General features: G+C 46.4%; 1 protein-coding gene across 1 annotated transcript in view; it reads right to left on the bottom strand.

The window, feature by feature from the left end:
* Positions 1–14,853, bottom strand: part of LOC123370532 (proline-rich protein 33-like) — a 28,170-nt gene extending 13,317 nt beyond the window's left edge. Inside the window, exons 1-2 of the mRNA XM_045017191.1 lie at positions 14,810–14,853; positions 14,608–14,708 (exon numbers count right to left, since the gene is read on the bottom strand). The gene's annotated coding sequence lies outside the window, so the exon portion shown is untranslated. The remainder of the gene's footprint in view (positions 1–14,607; positions 14,709–14,809) is intronic.
* Positions 14,854–20,260: the final 5,407 nt, after the last annotated feature.

Genomic DNA, 20,260 nt, shown 5'->3' with positions numbered 1-20,260 from the left:
CGATGTTTTAGAAATTGGATCTAGCATTCTTCCTGTTGCTCGCTTGGAACTTAACACTGGGTTGTGGTGATCAATTTATAGATGCACAGAACCAGATCTTCAGCTGATATAAATCAGCATAGCTTCATTGAAGTAAATAGACCTATGCTGAGGATCTGGCTCATGGATTTTAAGGCTACAAGTATCTTATATGACTACCTGCATAACACAGGCCATAGAGTTTCACCCTGTGATTCTTGCATTGAATCCAATAACTTATGGTTGAACTAGAGTATATCTTTAGGAAAGACATCCAACTTTGATTTAAAGACACCAAGTGTTGGAGAATTTACCACATTCACTGGTTAATTACCTTTATTATTAAAAACGTAACTCATCATGTTTCCATTTTGAATTTCAACTTCTAGCTGGTGGATCTCGTAACACCTTTATCTGCTATATTAAAAAGCCCTCTAATATCAGAGATCTTTTCCCAGTGAGGGAACTCATAGACTGTGAGCAAGTTTCTTCTTAATAGTGTCTTATATAAGAACAGAGATTCTGGGTCAGAGCAATGGTCCATCTAGCCTAGTGTCCTGTCTTCTGACAGTGGCCAATGCCTGGTGCTTCAGAGGGAATGAACAGAACAAGCAATCACTGAGTGATCCTTCCCCTGTCGTCCATTCCCAGCTCTTGGCTAGGGACACCCAGAATATGGGGTTGCATCCCTGACCATCTTGGCTAATAGCTATTGATGGATCTATCCTCCATGAATTTATCTAATTCTTTTTGGGCCCTTGTTATCATTTTGGCCTTCACAACATCCCCTGGCAACGAATTTCACAGAATTGACTGTGCGTTGTATGAAGTATTTCTTTTAGTTTGTTTTAAATCTGCTGCCTATTAATTTCACTGGGTGGTCCCTGGTTCTTGTATTATGTGAAGGAGTAAATAACACTCACTTTCTTCACACCATTCATGATCTCCATCATATTCTCCCCTAAGTTGTCTCTTTTCCAAACTGAAAAGTCCCAGTCTTTTTAATCTCTCCTTGTATGGAAGCTGTTCCATACCCTTAATAATTTTTGTTCTTCTCTGTACTTTTTTCCAATTATAATGTATCTTTTTTGAGATGGGGCAACCAGAACTGCACGCAGTATTCAAGGTGTAGGCATACCATGGATTTACATAGAGTTAAATTATGATATTTAGTGTCTTATTATCTATCCCTTTCCTAATGGTTCCTAACATTCTGTTTGGTTTTTTGACTGCTGCTGCACATTGAGCAGACTTTTGCAGAGAACTATCCACAATGACTCCAAGATCTTTCTTGAGTGGTAACAGCTAATTTAGAGCCCATTGTTTTTATATATAGTTGGGATTATTTTTTCTAATGTATATTACTTTGCATTTTTCACCATTTAATTTCAGCTGCCATTTTTTTGTCCAGTCACTGAGTTTTGTGAGATCCCCTTTTTAACTCTTCCCAGTCTGCCTTGGCCTTAATTATCTTGAGTAATTTTGTATCGTCTGCAAATACTTTACTGTTTATCCCTTTTTTCCAGATGATTTATGAATATGTTGTTCAACACTGGTCCCAGTACACATCCATAGGGTACACCACTATTTACCTCTCTCTGTTCTGAAAACTGACCATTTATTTTTACCCTTTGTTTCCTCTCTTTTAAGCAGTTCTTGATCCATGAGTGGACTTTCCCTCTTATCTCATGACTGCTTACTTTGCTTAAGGACCTTTTCAAAGGCTTTCTGAAAGTCCAAATCTACTGGATCACCCTTGTCCACGTTTGTTGACCCCCCCGGCCCCCAGTGAATTCTGATAGATTTGTGAGGCACGATTTCCCTTTACAAAAGCCATTTTGACTCTTCTTCAACAAATCGTGTTCATCTATGTGTCTGATAAGCAGGGGCGGCTCTAGGTTTTTGGCCGCCCCAAGCAGCCATGCCTGGGAGGCGCCCCCGAGCCGCGGGAGCAGCGGACCTCCCGCGGGCATGACTGCAGAGGGTCCACTGGTCGCGCGGCTCGGCTGGACCTCCCGCAGCTGTGGGCGGTTCGGAGGTCCGGCGGCTCCGGTTCAGCTGCCGCAGGCGTGCCTGCGGGAGGTCCAGCCGAGCCGCAGGACCAGCGAACCGTCCGCAGTCATGCCTGCGGGAGGTCCAGCCGAGCCGCGGGACCAGCGAACCGTCCGCAGTCATGCCTGCGGGAGGTCCACTGGAGCCGCCGGCCGAGCGTCCCCTCCGCAGTCATGCCTGCGGCAGGTCCGCTGCTCCCGGGGCTCCGGTGGACCTCCCGCAGGCATGACTGCGGCAGGTCCGCCGGCCCAGCCTGCCGCCCCCCCGGGAAAGGGCCGCCCCAGGCAGGTGCTTGCCCCGCTGGGCTCTGGAGCCGGCCCTGCTGATAAGTCTGTTTACTGCTTACAATGGTGTGTAGCTGATCTGCGACTAAGAGCGGCAAATATCTTCAGTGGCCAGTGATGGGATGCTAGATGGAAAAGTCTCTGAGTTACTACAGCAAATTATTTTCCAGGTGTCTGGCTGGTGAGTCTTGCTCACATGTTCAGGGTCTAACTGATTGGCATATTTGGATTCAGGAGGGAATTTTCTCTCAGGTCAGACTGGCAGAAATCCTGGGGTTGTTTTTTTTGTTGCTTTCCTCTGCAACATGGGGCCCACCTGGGTCACTTGCAGCTTTAAACTAGTGTAAATGGTGGATTCTCTGTAACTTGAAGTCTTTAAGTCATGCTTTGAGGACTTCAGTAACTCAGCCAGAGGTTAGGGGTCTATTTCAGGAGTGGGTGGGTGAGGTTCTGTGGCCTGCAAAGTGCAAGAGGTTAGACTGGATCAGTGGTTTTCAAACTGCGGGTCACGACCCATTACCGGGTCGCGGAATGTAAGGCACTGGGTTGCAGTGGTTCTGGTCAGCACCACTGATCGGGGCCGTTAAAAGTCCTGTTGGCAGTGCTGCCCGGCTAAGGCAGGCTAGCTCCTACCGGCGCCCTGGAAGTGGCCAGCAGCAGGTCTGGCTCCTAGGAGGGGCGGCCGTGGGGTTCCATGTGCTGCCCCTGCCCCGAGCATGGGCTCCGCACTCCCATTGGCCGGTAGCCGGGGGGAGGGCGGTGCCTGCAGGCGAGAGCTGCGTGGAGCTGCTTGTGCACCTCTGCCTAGGAGCTGGACCTGCTTCTGGCTGCTTCTGGGGCACAGCGTGGTTCCAGGATAGACAGGAAGCCTGCCTTAGTACCCCTGCTGCGCTGCTGACTGGGAGCGAGCCAAGGTAACCCCACGCCTCAATCCCCTGCCCCAGCCCAGAGCCCCCCCCCACAACCTGGAGCCCCCCGTACCCCAAATCCCTCATCCCTGACCCCACCCCAGAGCCCTGACCCCCCTGCACCCCAACCCCCACCCCAGCCCTGAGCCCTCTCAAACCTGGAGCCCCCTCCTACACCAAACCCCTCTGCCCCAGCCCTGAGCCCTTCCCACACCCTAAACCCCTCATCCCCAGCTCTGTTAGGTCATGGGTATGAACAATTTTCTTCAACTGGGTCGCCAAAAAAAAAAGTTAAAAAAAAACCACTAACCAATTTGCCTGGTACTGAAGTTAGATCTACTGGCCTGTAATTGCCAAGATCACCTCTGGACCGTTTTAAAAAAATTAAATAAACTAAATAGATTGAGCTTCTTAAATCTCTCATCGCAAGGTGTGTTTTCCAGCCCATGAATCAGTCTTGTAGTTCTTCTCTGAACCTTCACCAGTTTTTCACCATCCTTGGAAGTTATTGCCATTATATCCTGATACATTTATCTATATCAAACCACGAAGCACCAAAGTGGATAAATAAATCACGGAGCATCAGCCTATTGTAACAAATGGGAACAAAAATTAATCTAATGAACTTGCATTTATCATTGATACTCACCTTGGCTATCTGTTGCCTCCATCACTTGTTAGCTGGGCCCATAGTGGCAGTGGTTTCAATTAACAAAATTAATGGATCACTCTTGTTTCAAGACTACAGGTGGCTGAGTGCTAATTTTTCTTCGGACCTTCATAGTTTGAGATGGCAGGTAAGTTACTAAAACATTGTATGGAAAGGGAACCGGTGACTTCTTGATATTTATAGTATCAAATGAATCCGGGAGATTAGTGCTTCTAAATAAAACATTCTCTTTGACAGATGGAAAGTTCTATTGGCTAAACATAGCATGAAGACCTACTATCATGTAACACCATCACATGTCACTAGACTTTGCTTAGCAAGATTTGGCATCTAAGGCTATTGTAGAATTGAAAGGTGATGGAGACATGGTGCCAGAATGAATATTCTGGGATGGTCATGCTAGATCGGGAAGCCAATGTGGGGCTTTTTAAGTTCACCTTTCAGAGCTGCTACTCTTCTCAGAGATCACAATCACAGAAAGTTTCTTAGCTGCAAGCTTGAATCTGTGTGCTGGTTACCAATGTACCTAGAAAATGTGAGCTTGAATCTTGGCACTAGTGTATTGACATATATATGGAAGTAATGGAACCTACTGTCCCTGAGAGGCTGGAAGCTTGAATCTGACTGTACTGGCATGTGAATATTGCATTTCAAACAGAGGGGCATGTGTCCTGGTTCTATGCTATGTCGATTCTCCCAGAGAGGCTACAAATCCTGCCTTGTCACTAATATGCTGGCATCTCTCCTGCTTCACTCAAAAGGCAGGCGTGAGACTCCTGGCATTAGCTGATGAGCATGGCATTCAGTCTGTGGAGGAAAAGCTCGTGGCCATAGCAGAGACATAAGAAGGCAAATGGTGAGACCTAGACACAAGCACAGTGGTAAGTGTCGAAACAACTGCTGGTGACTGAAAAAGTGAAATACCAGGACAAAGGTCAGTCATTTCAAATAAAATGTGGTTAGAGAATTTCTCAACCTTATCAACTCAACCTTAGGCTCACCAGGAGGGCAGCAACATCATCAACTCTTGTATAAAAGCCTCACGATGCTGCTGACAAATAACCTCCCTGTCTTGTGCCTGCACTGACCATGTGAGTTGTCCAAAGTTTGTTGAGTTAATCTCTCCTCCATCTTTGCTGTGCATCTGGTGCTCTGGTGCTCAATGGATAGTATTGTCCATTAGTCAGAAGAGAGTTCCTTTCAAATCTCCCATTCTCATGACACAATCCATCTGCTGTTGCTTTTGGCTTTTCCACAGTCTGCAAGACGCCTTTCACTTTGGTTTGCTCTCTTACACCTATGCTTCTCCACATAACCCTTTTGTCATACCTCAATATCCAAGTCAGAACTGCCACACCAGCTTCTTGGAGAATGCGGTGCTTTTGCGACAGGTGCCTTGATTGGCAGCAAACACGTATCAACGCAGACGTCAGGTTAAATAGATGAATAAAAAAAACATTTTCAATAGTGAATGAAACGTGGCAGAAGTAATTTTTCTGAGGTCCCCAAAGTAGTTTCAGAGTTCAATCAAACTAATTCTCTCTTGCTTGGTTTTAGAGCTGGTGAAACATGCCAGGATAACAGAATTCCTCTGCTTATCCAGCACTACCACCAGCAATCTGAGCTTCCTCATTTATTGCCCCCTAAGCATTAATGTACCTCAAATTGGTTTAACAGGAACCACTTCTAGGAGTAAGAGGATAGTTCATTTTCCATGTTCATTCGATCTGTGGCCTCTCTTCTGAGACTGACAGCCAGGGTAGCAGTGGTGATGGTGGTGGCTTTGATGGGTGGACACATGTTCACTAGATCATCAACTCATTTCATGAAAGTCACTAAAGAACCTTCAGGTGCTAACAACTACTGGCTTTGCGTGACCTGGTTCTAAAGGTGAAAGGCTCCATATTCTAGTGCCAGTCCTGTATCCATCCAGTCCCATTATTTATTTTGGTGTATGCAAAAGATGCATCTAAAAATAAAATACAACTGAGAATATTAACAGAGTAACCAGCCACAATGGGTCAGCATATTATCATAGCTCCATTGACTTTTACAGAGCTAGACTGATTTACACCAGTTGAGGATCTAGCCCTTTGTTTTCTCCTGCTGGACTTATAATCAGTGCAGATGATCAGCATCCTTTGTTTATTCCTGCTGGTTAATGAACTTCTTGCTTTCTGCCTTTGCTGTGACATTTCGATAGCTAAACTTTCTTCTTGCATGCAAAAGCTGGACAAAAATCCCTGCTTCCAGGATTTCACATAACTCTCCTAAACTACTAGGGTGGGTGCGATTACATCTGGAAATGGAGAGCTGTGGGAATGGCAGGGAGCTGGTTGTAGTTCTAGATTCTCACAGTGTATCTACCCAGCGCCATCTGTACTGGGCAGCTCTATCTCACACCAACTGACCATGTTCCCCGGGGGATGATTGGCCAACTGGGGATTGTGGAGCTGAGCACACACTGGCTGTGCTGTGTGCCCCTGCAGCAAAGTGAAACTCACTGGTGCAGAACCTCCTGCTGGTCATCCGGGAATTAGCTCTTTTCCAGCATATGGAGTGCCCTCCGCAGGCCAGTGTCTCGGCTGCCGCTGGCCCCGTGTCCCTGCCGGACCCTGGTGCCCTTTACCTCAGGGTTTTTCCCCAGCAGTACCTCCATGCTCTGTGTCTCCCCTCCCAGGGGAACCACCAACCTTCTAAACCCACCTTGTCTCAGTGGCTACTGCCAGTGATCATCTAGCCCCCGCTCACTGGGGCAGACTGCAGTCTGTATTGGCCACTCATCATTGGCAGGGGGTTAGGACCTGCTGCCTTTGCCTATTCCCAGATATTCTGTATCTCTGCAGCCCCAGTACCTTTGTAGCCCTTCAACAAGGCCTGCAGCCTGGGGTTTTACCAGGATGGAGCTCCCCAGCTCCCTTGCCCTATTCCCCAGCACTGCTCCAGTTCAGGTAACTTCCTCTCAGGCAGCTGGCCCTTCCCACTCCAGGGCTACAGTGAGACTCCTTGCCTTCTGGCCCAGCAGCTCTTTTATAGGGCCCAGCCTGGCTCTTATTGGCTCTCAGCCCCAGGCCTCTCCAAGGGCTGGCTTTTAACCCTTTCAGGGCCAGAGCGGGGTGTCCACCCCGCTACAGCCCCCTATAGAGAGGTGGAGGAAAACTCCTATAGGATATGCTAGCTGTTTACTAGCTGAGAACTCTCCCTGTGCTGGGGGACTTCTCAGCTGGATGGCCTTGGCTGCTTCCAGCCGCTATGTGTCATGAAAGCATACAAAGAAGCTGGAGAACAGTAGAGAATCTGTCCCTGCATGTTTATACTGGCCTGACGGGTGATACCTGTGCTCCATGTAATCTAAAGAGCAAGAATTGTGAAATGTAAGATAAAAAGAGAGATCTATTTCCATCAGTGATGTCCTCTTCCCAGCATTTAGATAAGAATTCAGAAACACTGGACTCCATCTGTGAGATGAATAATTAACTTCAATAGGTCAGCCAATAGAGGGAACACATGGAAAGGTCTGATTCCAACTCCTACACATATTCTGTATGGATACCCCTGATTAACCACTCTTGGCACAATTCCCTATTGAAAGGAGGTGCAATGTTTGCTTAAGTTTATTCTATGGGTATTTTCCTATGGTCTCTATATATCTAAGGCACAGGTTCCTAATAAAAGGTGAAAATCGGTATCAGGTATCCTGCACTGGAAGAAAAGTTTGTGTCATATAAAAATACAGCAAACCCTCTTCATAAGGTTTGAGATAAGCAGCAAAATGTCCTCTGTCTAGGTTGTTTGTGACTCAAACATACACACATGAGATATAGTCACACCTACATTTGTTTTCCTTAATGTCATCTTATAGACAGATGAGAGATGTGGTTTAACAAGCCATGTAGCTTGCCCCAAACTCACTTAACGAAGTCCCATAGATCTTAGAATCTAATGTAAGGCTGGATATGAATGATCATCTTCCATTGTTTGGAGAACTAATTCATTAGCAAGTACGGGATAATTTGCTGCCAGTAGCTTATTCTTCATGTTGGTGATGGTGTACAAAGGACAAGATGTTGTTCTTCAGGCAGTTCATGGATGAGGCAAAGAATAGAGAGATGGGTGCAAGGAGCAAAGATGATGTGTATAAGAAAGAGTGGATAGAACAAAAAGAAAGTATACAGAGCCGGCAATTCAGAAAGCAGAGAGATGGTTAATGGTGAAAATACCATAGGTTATGTATGAAACAGATGCATGGAATCAAGAAATTAAACAAGAAATAGACACCTTGTACATGGATAACATATTGGAATCATAGAATATCAGGGTTGGAAGGGACCTCAGGAGGTCATCTAGTCCAACCCCCTGCTCAAAGCAGGACCAATTCCCAACTAAATCATCCCAGCCAGGGCTTTGTCAAGCCTGACCTTAAAAACCTCTAAGGAAGGAGATTCCACCACCTCCTTAGGTAACCCATTCCAGTGCTTCACCAGCCTCCTAGTGAAAATGTTTTTCCTAATATCCAACCTAAACCTCCCTCACTGCAACTTTATGCCATTACTTCTTGTTCTGTCATCTGGTACCACTGAAAACAGTATAGATCCATCCTCTTTGGAACCCCCTTTCAGGTAGTTGAAAGCAGCTATCAAATCCCCCCTCATTTTTTCTTCTGCAGATTAAACAATCCCAGTTCCCTCCACCTCTCCTCATAAGTCATGTGCTCCAGCCCCCTAATCATTTTTGTTGCTCTCTGCTGGACTCTTTTTCCAATTTTTCCACATCCTTCTTGTAGTGTGGGGCCCAAAACTGGATACAGTACTCCAGATGAGACCTCACCAATGTTGAATAGAGGGGAATGATCACGTCCGTCAATCTGCTGGCAATGCCCCAACTTATACAGCCCAAAATGCCATTAGCCTTCTTGGCAACAAGGGCACACTGTTGACTCATATCCAGCTTCTCGTCCACTGTAACCCCTAAGTCCTTTGCTGCAGAACTGCTTCCTAGCCATTCGGTCCCTATTCTGTAACAGTGCATGGGATTCTTCCGTCCTAAGTGCAGGACTCTGCACTTGCCATTGTTGAACCTCATCCGGTTTCTTTTGGCCCAATCCTCTAATTTGTTAAGGGTATCCTATCGCTACCCTCCAGCATATCTATCACTCCTTCCAGTTTAGTGTCATCTGCAAACTTGCTGAGAGTGCAGTCCACGCCATCCTCCAGATCATTAATTGAGCAGATGGATGAACCATGAAACAAAAAGTCTAGATATATATGGTTATTATTATGAAGCAGGCATGAAGCATGAGCCAAAGATGATATGCAAAGAGAAGACAGAGAAAGTATGCCAACTACAGATGAGGCATGCGCCAGAGATATGATATAGTCATGATCCAGATGATCCCGGAACAAATTAAGAATACATGAATCAGCTAACTTCTCTTTCAGAGAGATGATGCCTGGTGCCAATTGATCATGTATGAAGAAACCTTTATCATGCTAGGAACAGAACATGCATAGATTAGGATATGTTATGCATAGCACGATATGTATACATGAGCTACTTAGAGACGTGATTCATGACATAAGGAGTGTTATATCCTTGGGGCAGCCGGTGTAGGAAGCAATCACTTGAGGCCAGAGAGCAGGCAGCTAACCAAAACCTCCATTTTATTTACATATATACAGAGAGCTCCCTCGGCCGGTTGAAACCGGTTGAGCTAACCCATAATAATCTAACTCAGTTGCCATAGCAACAAAACCATGACAACCAAATACACAACATATTCCTCCCCCCCTAATAAGAACATCCCCTAAATAAAACACACACTAGACTAGAGAAGGAGGGTAGACTGCCTCCATTCCCGGCTAAACCCTGGGGATTATTTTGCCCCATAACCGTGGGTTCGCCCTAGCTAAAGATCCAGCCGATGAGGAGGCCTTCTGTCTCTAGGTGGATTACGGCGAACTACTGGTGTTATTGCACCCGAAAGCACTAGGGGCTCAGGGTCCGCAGCACGAACAGGTGAGGAGGTGGTATCAGCTCGTGCTGGGCAAAGGGGTATCTCAGCCGCCGGCAGTAATGGAGGAGAACAGTCAGAAACAGGTGACTCGTGATTCGATCCCTCACCAGAAGAGGTGAAGTCAGACCCCTCAACTGCAGATAGGTCCTGAGGACTGGCCTGAAAACCCGTGGCAACGTATTCACGTTGACTTTGCTGGCCCCCTTGAAGGAAGCATGTTCTTGGTGGCAATAGATGCCCATTCTAAATGGCCAGAAGTCTCTATAATGCAGTCCACTTCTGCAGAGAGTACTATCCAAAAACTACGAGGACTCTTTAGTCGTTTTGGTCTGCCAGAACAACTTGTGAGCGACAACGGACCGCAGTTCGTTTCTCAGGAGTTTCAAAATTTTATGAAAGCAAATGGGATACACCACATCACGTCAGCACCATATCATCCGTCCACCAACGGATTAGCTGAAAGATTTGTGCAGACAATGAAAAACGCTTTGAAATCAGCAAGGGGACAACACTCCATTCAAAAGCGTCTGGATACCTTTTTACTTTCCTACAGAAACACACCTCATGCTACGACCCACGCATCTCCGGCCTTTCTAATGATGGGACGACAGCTGCGCACTTGCTTTGATCTGCTGAAACCTTCTGAACCCCGACAAATTGTGCAACATCAGCAGCAATATCAAGTCATCAGACGGGCACCCAGAGCAAAAGACCGAACCTTTAGCCCGGGACAGCCAGTTTTGGCTCGGAATTATACTTCCAGAGCTAAATGGGTTCCGGCCACAGTCATCACTCAAACAGGACCTGTTTCCTACACAGTCCGGACTGCAGAGAATCTTACCTGGCAGCGACATGTAGATCAGCTGTTGCCAGGTCATGCCAGTCCTCAGGACCTATCTGCAGTTGAGGGGTCTGACTTCACCTCTTCTGGTGAGGGATCGAATCACGAGTCACCTGTTTCTGACTGTTCTCCTCCATTACTGCCGGCGGCTGAGATACCCCTTTGCCCAGCACGAGCTGATACCACCTCCTCACCTGTTCGTGCTGCGGACCCTGAGCCCCTAGTGCTTTCGGGTGCAATAACACCAGTAGTTCGCCGTAATCCACCTAGAGACAGAAGGCCTCCTCATCGGCTGGATCTTTAGCTAGGGCGAACCCACGGTTATGGGGCAAAATAATCCCCAGGGTTTAGCCGGGAATGGAGGCAGTCTACCCTCCTTCTCTAGTCTAGTGTGTGTTTTATTTAGGGGATGTTCTTATTAGGGGGGGAGGAATATGTTGTGTATTTGGTTGTCATGGTTTTGTTGCCTTAAGCGGAAGATGCTGTAGCTTTTCTTTATACACAGTCTCGGAGATCAGTGAGACGGCTGCACCGGTGTCCAGTTCCATGCGTATACGTTTGCCATCCAATAACAGGGTTACCCAGTATTCATGTGAGCCCATTGCCAAAGACAAAACATGCAGTGGCACTTCCTCTTGCGATGAGGTGTCACCATGATCATCCTGGGTCTGCTCTAGGGTATGCAGGGTTCCTCTTTTTGTCGGCCAGACCACAGGCCTCTTTTTCTTTTGTTTACAGGCACACTCAATGTGTCCCTTTTTGCCACAGTGTCGACACACCAGGTCCTTACACCAGCATTCTGATGCCTGGTGACCCGGCTTACCACAGCGGTAACATTCTTGACTCTGCACAGTTTTGTGGGTCGGTTCTTGTGACACTTTTTGCACCCTAGGGGGTGCACCGATGTATTGTGCCTCCCTTGTAGCCAGTTCCATGGAGACAGCAATATCAACAGCCTTCTGTAAGGTAAGCTGAGCCTCTGTCAGTAGGCGCTTCCGTATAGCTTCACTGTACAGGCCACACACTAACCTGTCACGCAGGGCATCATGTAACATTTCTTTAAATTCACAGTGTTCTGCTAGCTTTTTTAAAATGGCTACAAATTGTACAACTGTTTCATCTTCCTTTTGGTCTCTTTTGTGGAACCTATATCTTTCAGCAATTACCAGTGGTTTTGGGGAGAAATGAGACCCCAGGATTTCCACAATGTCACTGTAAGATTTAGTCTCAGGCTTAACAGGGTGTAGTAAGCTGCGTAGCAGAGAGTAGGTTTTAGCCCCTACAACAGTTAAGAATATTGGCACCTTCTTCGCTTCTGTAATGTCATTTGCAATACCAAAAAGCTCAAAACGCTCAGTATACACATGCCACTGCTCTGTATTCTCATCAAAAGGCTCCAGGGGCCTGGTCAGAGTAGCCATGATTTTTAGTTTCACTTTCACAGTCAGTGCAACAAGCAGCTTTTTTGTTTGTTTGTTCTTTACCTTAACTTCTACTTCCTTCTGTTACTGGAGCAGCACCGGAGTCTCACCCTCGTCGCCAGTGTTATATCCTTGGGGCAGCCGGTGTAGGAAGCAATCACTTGAGGCCAGAGAGCAGGCAGCTAACCAAAACCTCCATTTTATTTACATATATACAGAGAGCTCCCTCGGCCGGTTGAAACCGGTTGAGCTAACCCATAATAATCTAACTCAGTTGCCATAGCAACAAAACCATGACAACCAAATACACAACAAGGAGGTGATCCATAGAATGAGTGGGCTATACGAGGAGCAGCTAGATGACTCATTGAGCAGATGAGCCATGAATGAAACAGAGAAGGGACTTACGGAACAGATGGATGATGCAAAAAGTGCACAGATATTGTATGGAGCAGCTACACGATACATGAGGTTTATGGACAGCACCCAGAGCAGCTGTGTGAATACAGTGGTCAGAGGGTTGTCATGAGAAAGCATATTGATAAGATGTTTCACAGAGCAGATGGCCCACATTGGACCTGATCCTCCACCTGTTGAGTCAATGGGAGTTTTCCTATTGATTTTCAATTAGACTTGGATCAAAGCCACAGAGAACAGATACAGTAGACGATGCACGGAGTAGATACTATAGATGTTCAAAATGAAGCATGGAGCTAAGATTAGATGCATGGAGCATACAGGTGAGTCAAGAAGCAGAGAGATGATGCAGAGAGACATGGGATCAACAGTCCACCAAAAAAGTCCATGTGACGGGGGGTGTGGAGGGCTAGGTGACCTTGCTGTTAGCACACCTGTCCTCCAGCACCAAGTCTGTCGAAGGGGAGGGGGAGGCGCAGTTGGGATGCCTGGTTCCTGCCACTAGACCGGAAATGACTTGGCCTTAACCCCTGTCTGGATATTTGCCCTTAAGTGGGGCTCGGTAGGGGGATTCAGGCCCTCCCTCTCCACTCGCCCACCACCCAGGGTCCTGTGGGAAGTAACCAGGGCACGGTCCTCTCTGCAGGGAGTCTAAGTCTTCCACCCTGGACTACTTCCTATCTATGTGCTCCTTCAGTTTGGGGTGTGGCCCCTACAGTCCAAACACGCAATAGCTTAACAGAAGTATTTGTCTCTCCTGCAGACTATCCACCACCCTTTTTTTGGGCTTCTGAGCTACTTTTAACTCCCTCTTCCAGCCAGAGCATGCGCAGCAGGCCAGAGCTACCTGAGCCTAGTATTGCCTTGTAGCCCCTTTGGGCCCAGTGTGGGGTTTGTATACCCCATGACAACCGAAATCAATAATGTTTGGTTTAACTGCCAAGCAAAAGGGAGTCCTGGTTATTCAGGTGCCTCTAAGCTGGGTTGAAAGGCCCTTGCTTCCTTGCAGGTCATGCATGGACAGCCAGACGAAGGCTTCCCATTTTTGCAAGATGCTCAGTTTGTTTCCACCGAAGGACTTAAAACAAATGGGCCAGACCCTCAATTGATGGAGGCAATGGAGCTGCTCAGATTCATACTAGCCAAGGCATTAGATTTCCAGTTTATTTCTCTCTTTTCACTTGGTTTTTGCTGGTGAAATCCAGTGAATTTTCCTTCTCTGCTTCCAAATAAGGGACTGGGTCAACTGACCGGAGACAGACACAGTGCAAGCAGGCACTATACAGTTTTGTCCTGCACACAGCTCTATCAGTGCACCTCAGTCCTTGAGCCCTCTACTGCAGAGTAGGACAAAATGCCATGTCAGCACTAAAGACAGACTATAATAGGCATGCAGTTAGTCAAGTGAGACTAGCAAATACACTCCCTTAGACATTGCCAAACATGGTACACAGTTCATAGAAAAGAAGGGGAGAGGAAAATGTGGTATTCCCTTACATTATATCCATGAGCCACTATTTGATCAAAGGCAGTATTTCTTGGAGAAATGCCAGCCATTTGATTGCCTTGGGGCAATGATCTAGCCAAATATAGCAAAAATGCTTAATGGTGCTGAAAATGCAACAGAATTGTGTGTTCATTGCATTAGTGCTTTCAGTGGCACTGAGAGGGAAAAAACCAACATTATATGTCCTAATAACTGTGCACCTTTGCTAGGGATTCCCCCACCTCAGCTGTGTGGGGTTTCCAACCCAACCCATACACTAGTCAGATTCCTTCTTCCCCTATGTGAATTACAGAATAATAGCACTGGGGACAGATGTGAGCCCCTTCCACTTTTTAGCAAGAGCTCCCTCCTTTCCAGCAAACCCTCAAGAATCTTGCTTCAGTACATTTTGGGGGAAGGGAGAGAGGGAGGGGAGAAAACAGCCTATGTCTAAAGAATGAAAAGCTCAAAACACAATTTTTGCTTTTGTACATTACCTGGTGAGTGCTGAGTGCTGATTAGAGGCTGCAGCTTGTTGCTCCCAGCTCCTTGTGCTTAAAAACCCATCTGAACATCCTTGGTTTGGACTCTTCCCTTCCTACAAATGGCAGGGAGAGCGGGAAGGAATTGATCCATGATGCATGCCAAAAATAAAAGCAGCCCCACAGCTCCTGACCTAAATGTTTTCTCTGTTCTTACCGGCTGATAGCAAAGAGGGCTGCTAAAGCTGTCAGCCCCACTGGAGGGCATGGTCTGTGTTGCTGGGGACCCCTGCCAATGGGAGGTGGGAGTGGGGGTGGGGGTGAGGTGAAGCCTGAAGGCTTAAAGAAATGGAAACAGTATCACAAGGGTTGTATTAGGCACTGCAAACCTCTACTGGCAAATTAATGCAACTGCACTATGCATCAACAAACCAAATCCTTCAAAGGGTTCTCTTTTGGTCTGTGTTTGTTCTTGTATCTCTAGGGCCTATGGGATCCCCAGGAATCCCCTAATTCCCTCAAACTTTCACAGATCTGGCTGCAGCGACCAGCCTGCCATGCTTCAATCATTTATGGGAGAGGCCCTCATTTTAAAAGCCTCTTCTCACTGCAATGAAAGGCACTTGAAATGTGTCTCCAGGAGATGGTCAAACAACTGCACTTGATGTGTTTTAAAAAGGCCCTACTCCTTTTTGACATGTCCCTAGCATCTGCCTGAATCTTCTGCTTGTTTCTTTCAACTCTCATTGGTGTGCACACACCCACCCAAAACACACTTCTGATTTATTCACAGAATCCCAGACTATCAGGGTTGGAAGGGACCTCAGGAGATCATCTAGTCCAACCCCTTGTTCAAAGCAAGACCAATCCCCAGACAGATTTTTACCCCAATTCCCTAAATGGCCCCCTCAATGATTGAACTCACAATGCGGGGGGGGGGGGGGGGTTAGCAGGCCAATGGCTCAAACCACTGAGCTATCCTTCCCCCCACCCTGAGTTCCTGCTGGTGGAAATGGGAGGAGTATCACACCGAAAGAGTGCTATGTCTGCATTTCCTTCCTGAATCCCAAATGCACCATGTAGCTCATGCCTTTTAAACCTTTAGCATAGCAACAGAGAGAGGGTATCTGCTAGGCCTAGAGGGTGGTGGATATTGCCAGTGCTGTGGGAGGGCCATGACTGACTTCTTTTAAATACCATACCCCACCTATCTCTGTGTTTCTATAAGAACTGCACTCCAGTGCATGCAGGAGAGCCTGTCGCTTCCTTGCCTTGGATACCCCTCTTTAAATGTTGCTTGCATGGTTGGGTTATAAATATAGAAACATAAGCCTGCAGGGTTTTTTCTCCAAACACGTCCCTCCCATCTTAGTATAATCTATGCAATTCCTCCAGCTGCTCCTATACTTGGTATGACCTTCTTTCCCTTCTCCCCCCCCCACTCCCTTGCTCCTTCCCTGCCTGACATTGTGGGCCTGGTGGCCAATCAGCTTCTCCAGAAGATCAAATGTCACTATAAGATGAAGACTTAATCACCTTGGGAAGTTTGCAGATCCTGCAGCCTGTCCCATTCGGCAGGGAACTCACCACTTCTCTCAGCTTCCCCCTCTCTCAGGTAAGAAGGAGATTAGGCAGGGGACATGTCTGTGTGAGTAGAGGAGGGACAGCAGACTGGACCCTCAGTCTAAATGGGGAACACTATGGGGGCCATGACGCTGGCTCATGAATCAGACTGAGGCTCAGAACCCTGGCACTCAGATGAAGGCACTAAGGAGGGCAGTGGACCTATTCTTTTTCTTATCTACTCAGAGGGGGATTTGTTGACCGTGTTTGAGGCTTGAGAATGTCCATGAAGATCTGGATTGTCTGGTATATAGCAGATATTCCTATGGATTGGGGGGAAATCTCCACCTAAACTCAAGGCCCTGTGGATGAGAACTAAGTGACATGGCATCTCCCATGACTTTGAGGTTGTCAGGAATATTGAAGTGATGAAACAAAAAGGTACATGTGCCAAAGACACTTTGTAAAGCCTGGGATGAGCTGGCTGTTTAAAGCACTGCCAAGAGCTTTGTTTTGAACCCGACCCTGCAAGAAGGCTGAGGCGGGGGGCGGGGGACAGGAGGAGAGAGGATATGCAAAGAAGAAGTGATATGTATTGGTACATCTCACTGAGATGTCCAAAGGCAGGAAGGGTATCTGTAAAAACACAAAGCAGCTTGCTGCTTGGATATGCCTAGTATTCAGTCTTAAAGGAGAAAAGGAGTGTGAGAGACAAACATGAAGCACTCCCTCCTGATCCGTTAAAGAAATGTGTGTCTGTGTTGGGGGAGGTTAAATTAAAGGTGTCACTAGGAGATCTTTTTTGTTACACAAAGGTAATGTGAGTTCAAAATGTCATGAAATACAGTAGCTGTCTCTCTCGGACCTGCCCTCCTGGTAGGTATTGCTGAGTGGTTTCTATGGGCAACCAGGAGAGTGTCAAAATCAAAATAGAAAAGGGCATTAAGATGGGAGGTGAGGGTGTTACAAAGAGATGGTTTCTTACATGTGCTTTCTTCCCTCCATTCCCACCCATGACATAATTCTAACATCCCTCATGCCTCCTCCTGGCCAGGGATCTGTCAGCTAGGTGATCACATACAGCAGCAGTGGTTCAGTAATTGTACAGGGCAGCAGAAGAAACCCAAGAGTCAGCTTGGACACCAAGGAGGGTGTGGGACACTGGGGTAATTTTCTAGCATCTCAGAAGAGTTGTCAGCTAACACTGGCTAGCAGATGCCATTTGGTGGATGGGGGTACACTGAGATGTGTATTGAAATGGTCCGTGACGACATCCCAGAAATGAGGAGCGATGTAAAAATTCCACATGTTCATGTATGGCCCAAACCGCTTTTCTCATCCCTCTTCACCAGCTTGCTGGGTGAGTGAGTATTGCAGACTACTTTGCATTCCTCACACCTCCCCAGGGCCATGTGGGTTATTATTACGCAGATGGCTCACTGGTGTGTGTTTCTCCTTCTGCAGTCAGGCCTTAATTACCTCTGAAAGCTTGGGAGGGAGGGTGTCAGCAAACAGGGTCCCTGCCCTTTGGGTGCTGAGCACCTACATCATGGATCTAGTTGTGGTGGCGACTAGTGGCTAACTTGTTGATTGCTGTGTTGTGTGAATGCAGCTGTATGATGCCCAGCTGTCAGTGACAAAGCAGGGTAAACCTGACTGGTGCAAGTCACTTCTTACACCATTGCGGTGTGTCCTATTCTAGGGGTTTGCACTGGTGTAGCTGCACTTGCATAAAACCCCAGGATAGATAAGCCCTAGTATGGTGAAAGGATTGGTGGTTACAAAGGATTTGCCAGTGTTCCCATCCAGTGGGATGGGATGTAGGGGGAGGGATGGGATGTGTGCAGGAGTGGGGGATGAGGGGAACGTGGGATTTCGTTTCTTTTTTGTAAAGTCATCTTATTCCTAGCAAACCCTAGCAGTGGAGTGAGATAGCCCAGAGGCACAAATGGATGGGGTTAAGATTACTTAGACTGTAAACTCTTTGGGGTAGGGAGTGTCGTTTTGTTCTGTTATTTTACAGTGCCTAGCACAATGGGGTCCTGGCCCAGGACTGGGGTTCCTACATGCTACTGCAATACAATGATTGTGTTAAGATTGAATAGGGGGGATCTTTCATACCAAGTGTTGGTTTCTGGACCCCAAAATAGAGTCTCTTTTATCTTCCAAAGCAGTGAATAGTTCAGAGACAAAGAATTCCACCAAAACGGGGAGGGAATTAAGGATATACATAGAAAATGTTATTAGATGTGTCAGATTTACAGGAGCCCCTGCCAGGAACTATACCCATCTGCTACTTGATAGATTGTACCCAGCCATCTCGTCTGACAGTTATTCCTGCCAGGTCTGGTCTTCCATGCATGTCCATTTTCTTTCTCCTCCTTTCTTTAATAATCTCGCTACTTTACATCCCTTTATGGCAGGCAGTGTCTGGCTAAGGAGTGAGAATGATTGATAGGAGGGTTATTTTCATAGACGGCCTCTGAAGAGCAGGGGAGTGAATTCAATCTGTCAGCTGGCAGATGGGTACATTCTCAGCTGTTAAGATGCTCCCTGGGAGATGGTAGCTGAGTTCTTTAAGCCAAGAAGGAACTGATTTGGACCAAAAGGAGCATATAATTTAGAGCAAGAGACACAGACAAGTTTGCTAGATAGAATCATGGTCCACCTTGTCCACTTGAATATGACTCGAAACAGAATATTTACCCTTCACTTTGACCCCATAATAATTTATGGGGCATCATTCATATAGGGTATGAAATAAATATAGTCATTTGATTCTTCTGCTTTGTGAATGGTGAATGAAGCATGCATGGAGGCCCCAGATATCAGGCCCTGAAGATGTTAAACAAACTTAGAAAGAAAACAATTTAGGCCTTAAGCTCTTGAATTAAATGTGGAAAATAAACCTTAGCATTGGGGAAACTGGGTTTTAAAAGGCAGACTGATAATCAAAACAATATTTTTTGCATATGTTTAGATTTGTTTCCAAATAGTGGTCATCAATAATAACGATTAATAATCATTTATTAATCCATAAACCTGAGTCAAGTTCAGGCCCCATTTTGCTGGACTCTGTACAAATATAAAATAAAAGACATTCCTGTCTCTGAAGCGAACAGTCTAAATTGCTGGTCTTTTTGCTTTGTGATATCTGTGATGAGAAGTGTTATCTCCACTAGGGGTCTGATCCAAAGCCAACTGGAGTCTTTCCGTTGATTTCCATGAGCTTTGGATCAGGCCCCAGCGGCACAAAATATTGCTGTTTTGTATTTTGCTTTATTTATTTAATTCCGTGTGGGTGTACATAAAGTTTCATTTATTCAGTGTTCTAATACATGAAGTAATTACATGAATAATACAGTGAAGCCAGTTGAGTAAAGTGATTTTGGCTCCCATTCTAGCTAATGGAAGTTTTGCCATTGACTTTAATAGAAACTAGATAAGGCCCTCTGTTCATTGAGAGCTATGAAGGGCCCAGTCGTGCTGTCATTTCTTAGGCAAGACATTGATTAGCCTCACTGGGAGCGGGGAGGGGTCAAGGGGGAGTTGCCTGGGCAAGATCTCAGGATAAGACACTACATGTCAGCTCATTTTGTTGGAATGAGTAAACCCGGCAAATGATTGCCATACTCAGTGTCCACCAACGTACTTCTGTCAGGTATCATTGGTCTCCACCCGGAAACCAGGGATCTCTATCCCAGTGAGGCACACTCTAACCCCAACCCCTCCATAAGAACAGTCATAAAGAGTAAAAGCTAGAATAACCGGTGAGGGGCACAAGATGGAAAATTCAATTCCAGATTCTGAATATCACAAGACTGTGGAATACTTGGAGCCAGGATTTTTGTGGATTTTTTTTTGTGGCCCATTGTAAACCTAAGGGCCATTTGTGAAGTTTAGTTCTAGGTTTGGATTCTGTAACTCCCTTAGAGTCTGGGGATTTGGGGATCTGGACCCTTGTTTTTAATTAATTCTGGCCCTTCTCTGCATATTGCTTGCCGCCTTCTTTGTATTACTAATGATTATTTTTGTTATTCATGTATCTGTTGCCTACTTCCCAGAAGTCCCATCCGGCGTTGGCTCTCACTGTGCTAGGCACTGT

This window comes from Mauremys mutica, chromosome 4 (assembly GCF_020497125.1).
Source record: "Mauremys mutica isolate MM-2020 ecotype Southern chromosome 4, ASM2049712v1, whole genome shotgun sequence".
Taxonomy (NCBI): Eukaryota; Metazoa; Chordata; order Testudines; family Geoemydidae; genus Mauremys; species Mauremys mutica.
This window is presented reverse-complemented; position numbering and strand designations above follow the sequence as displayed.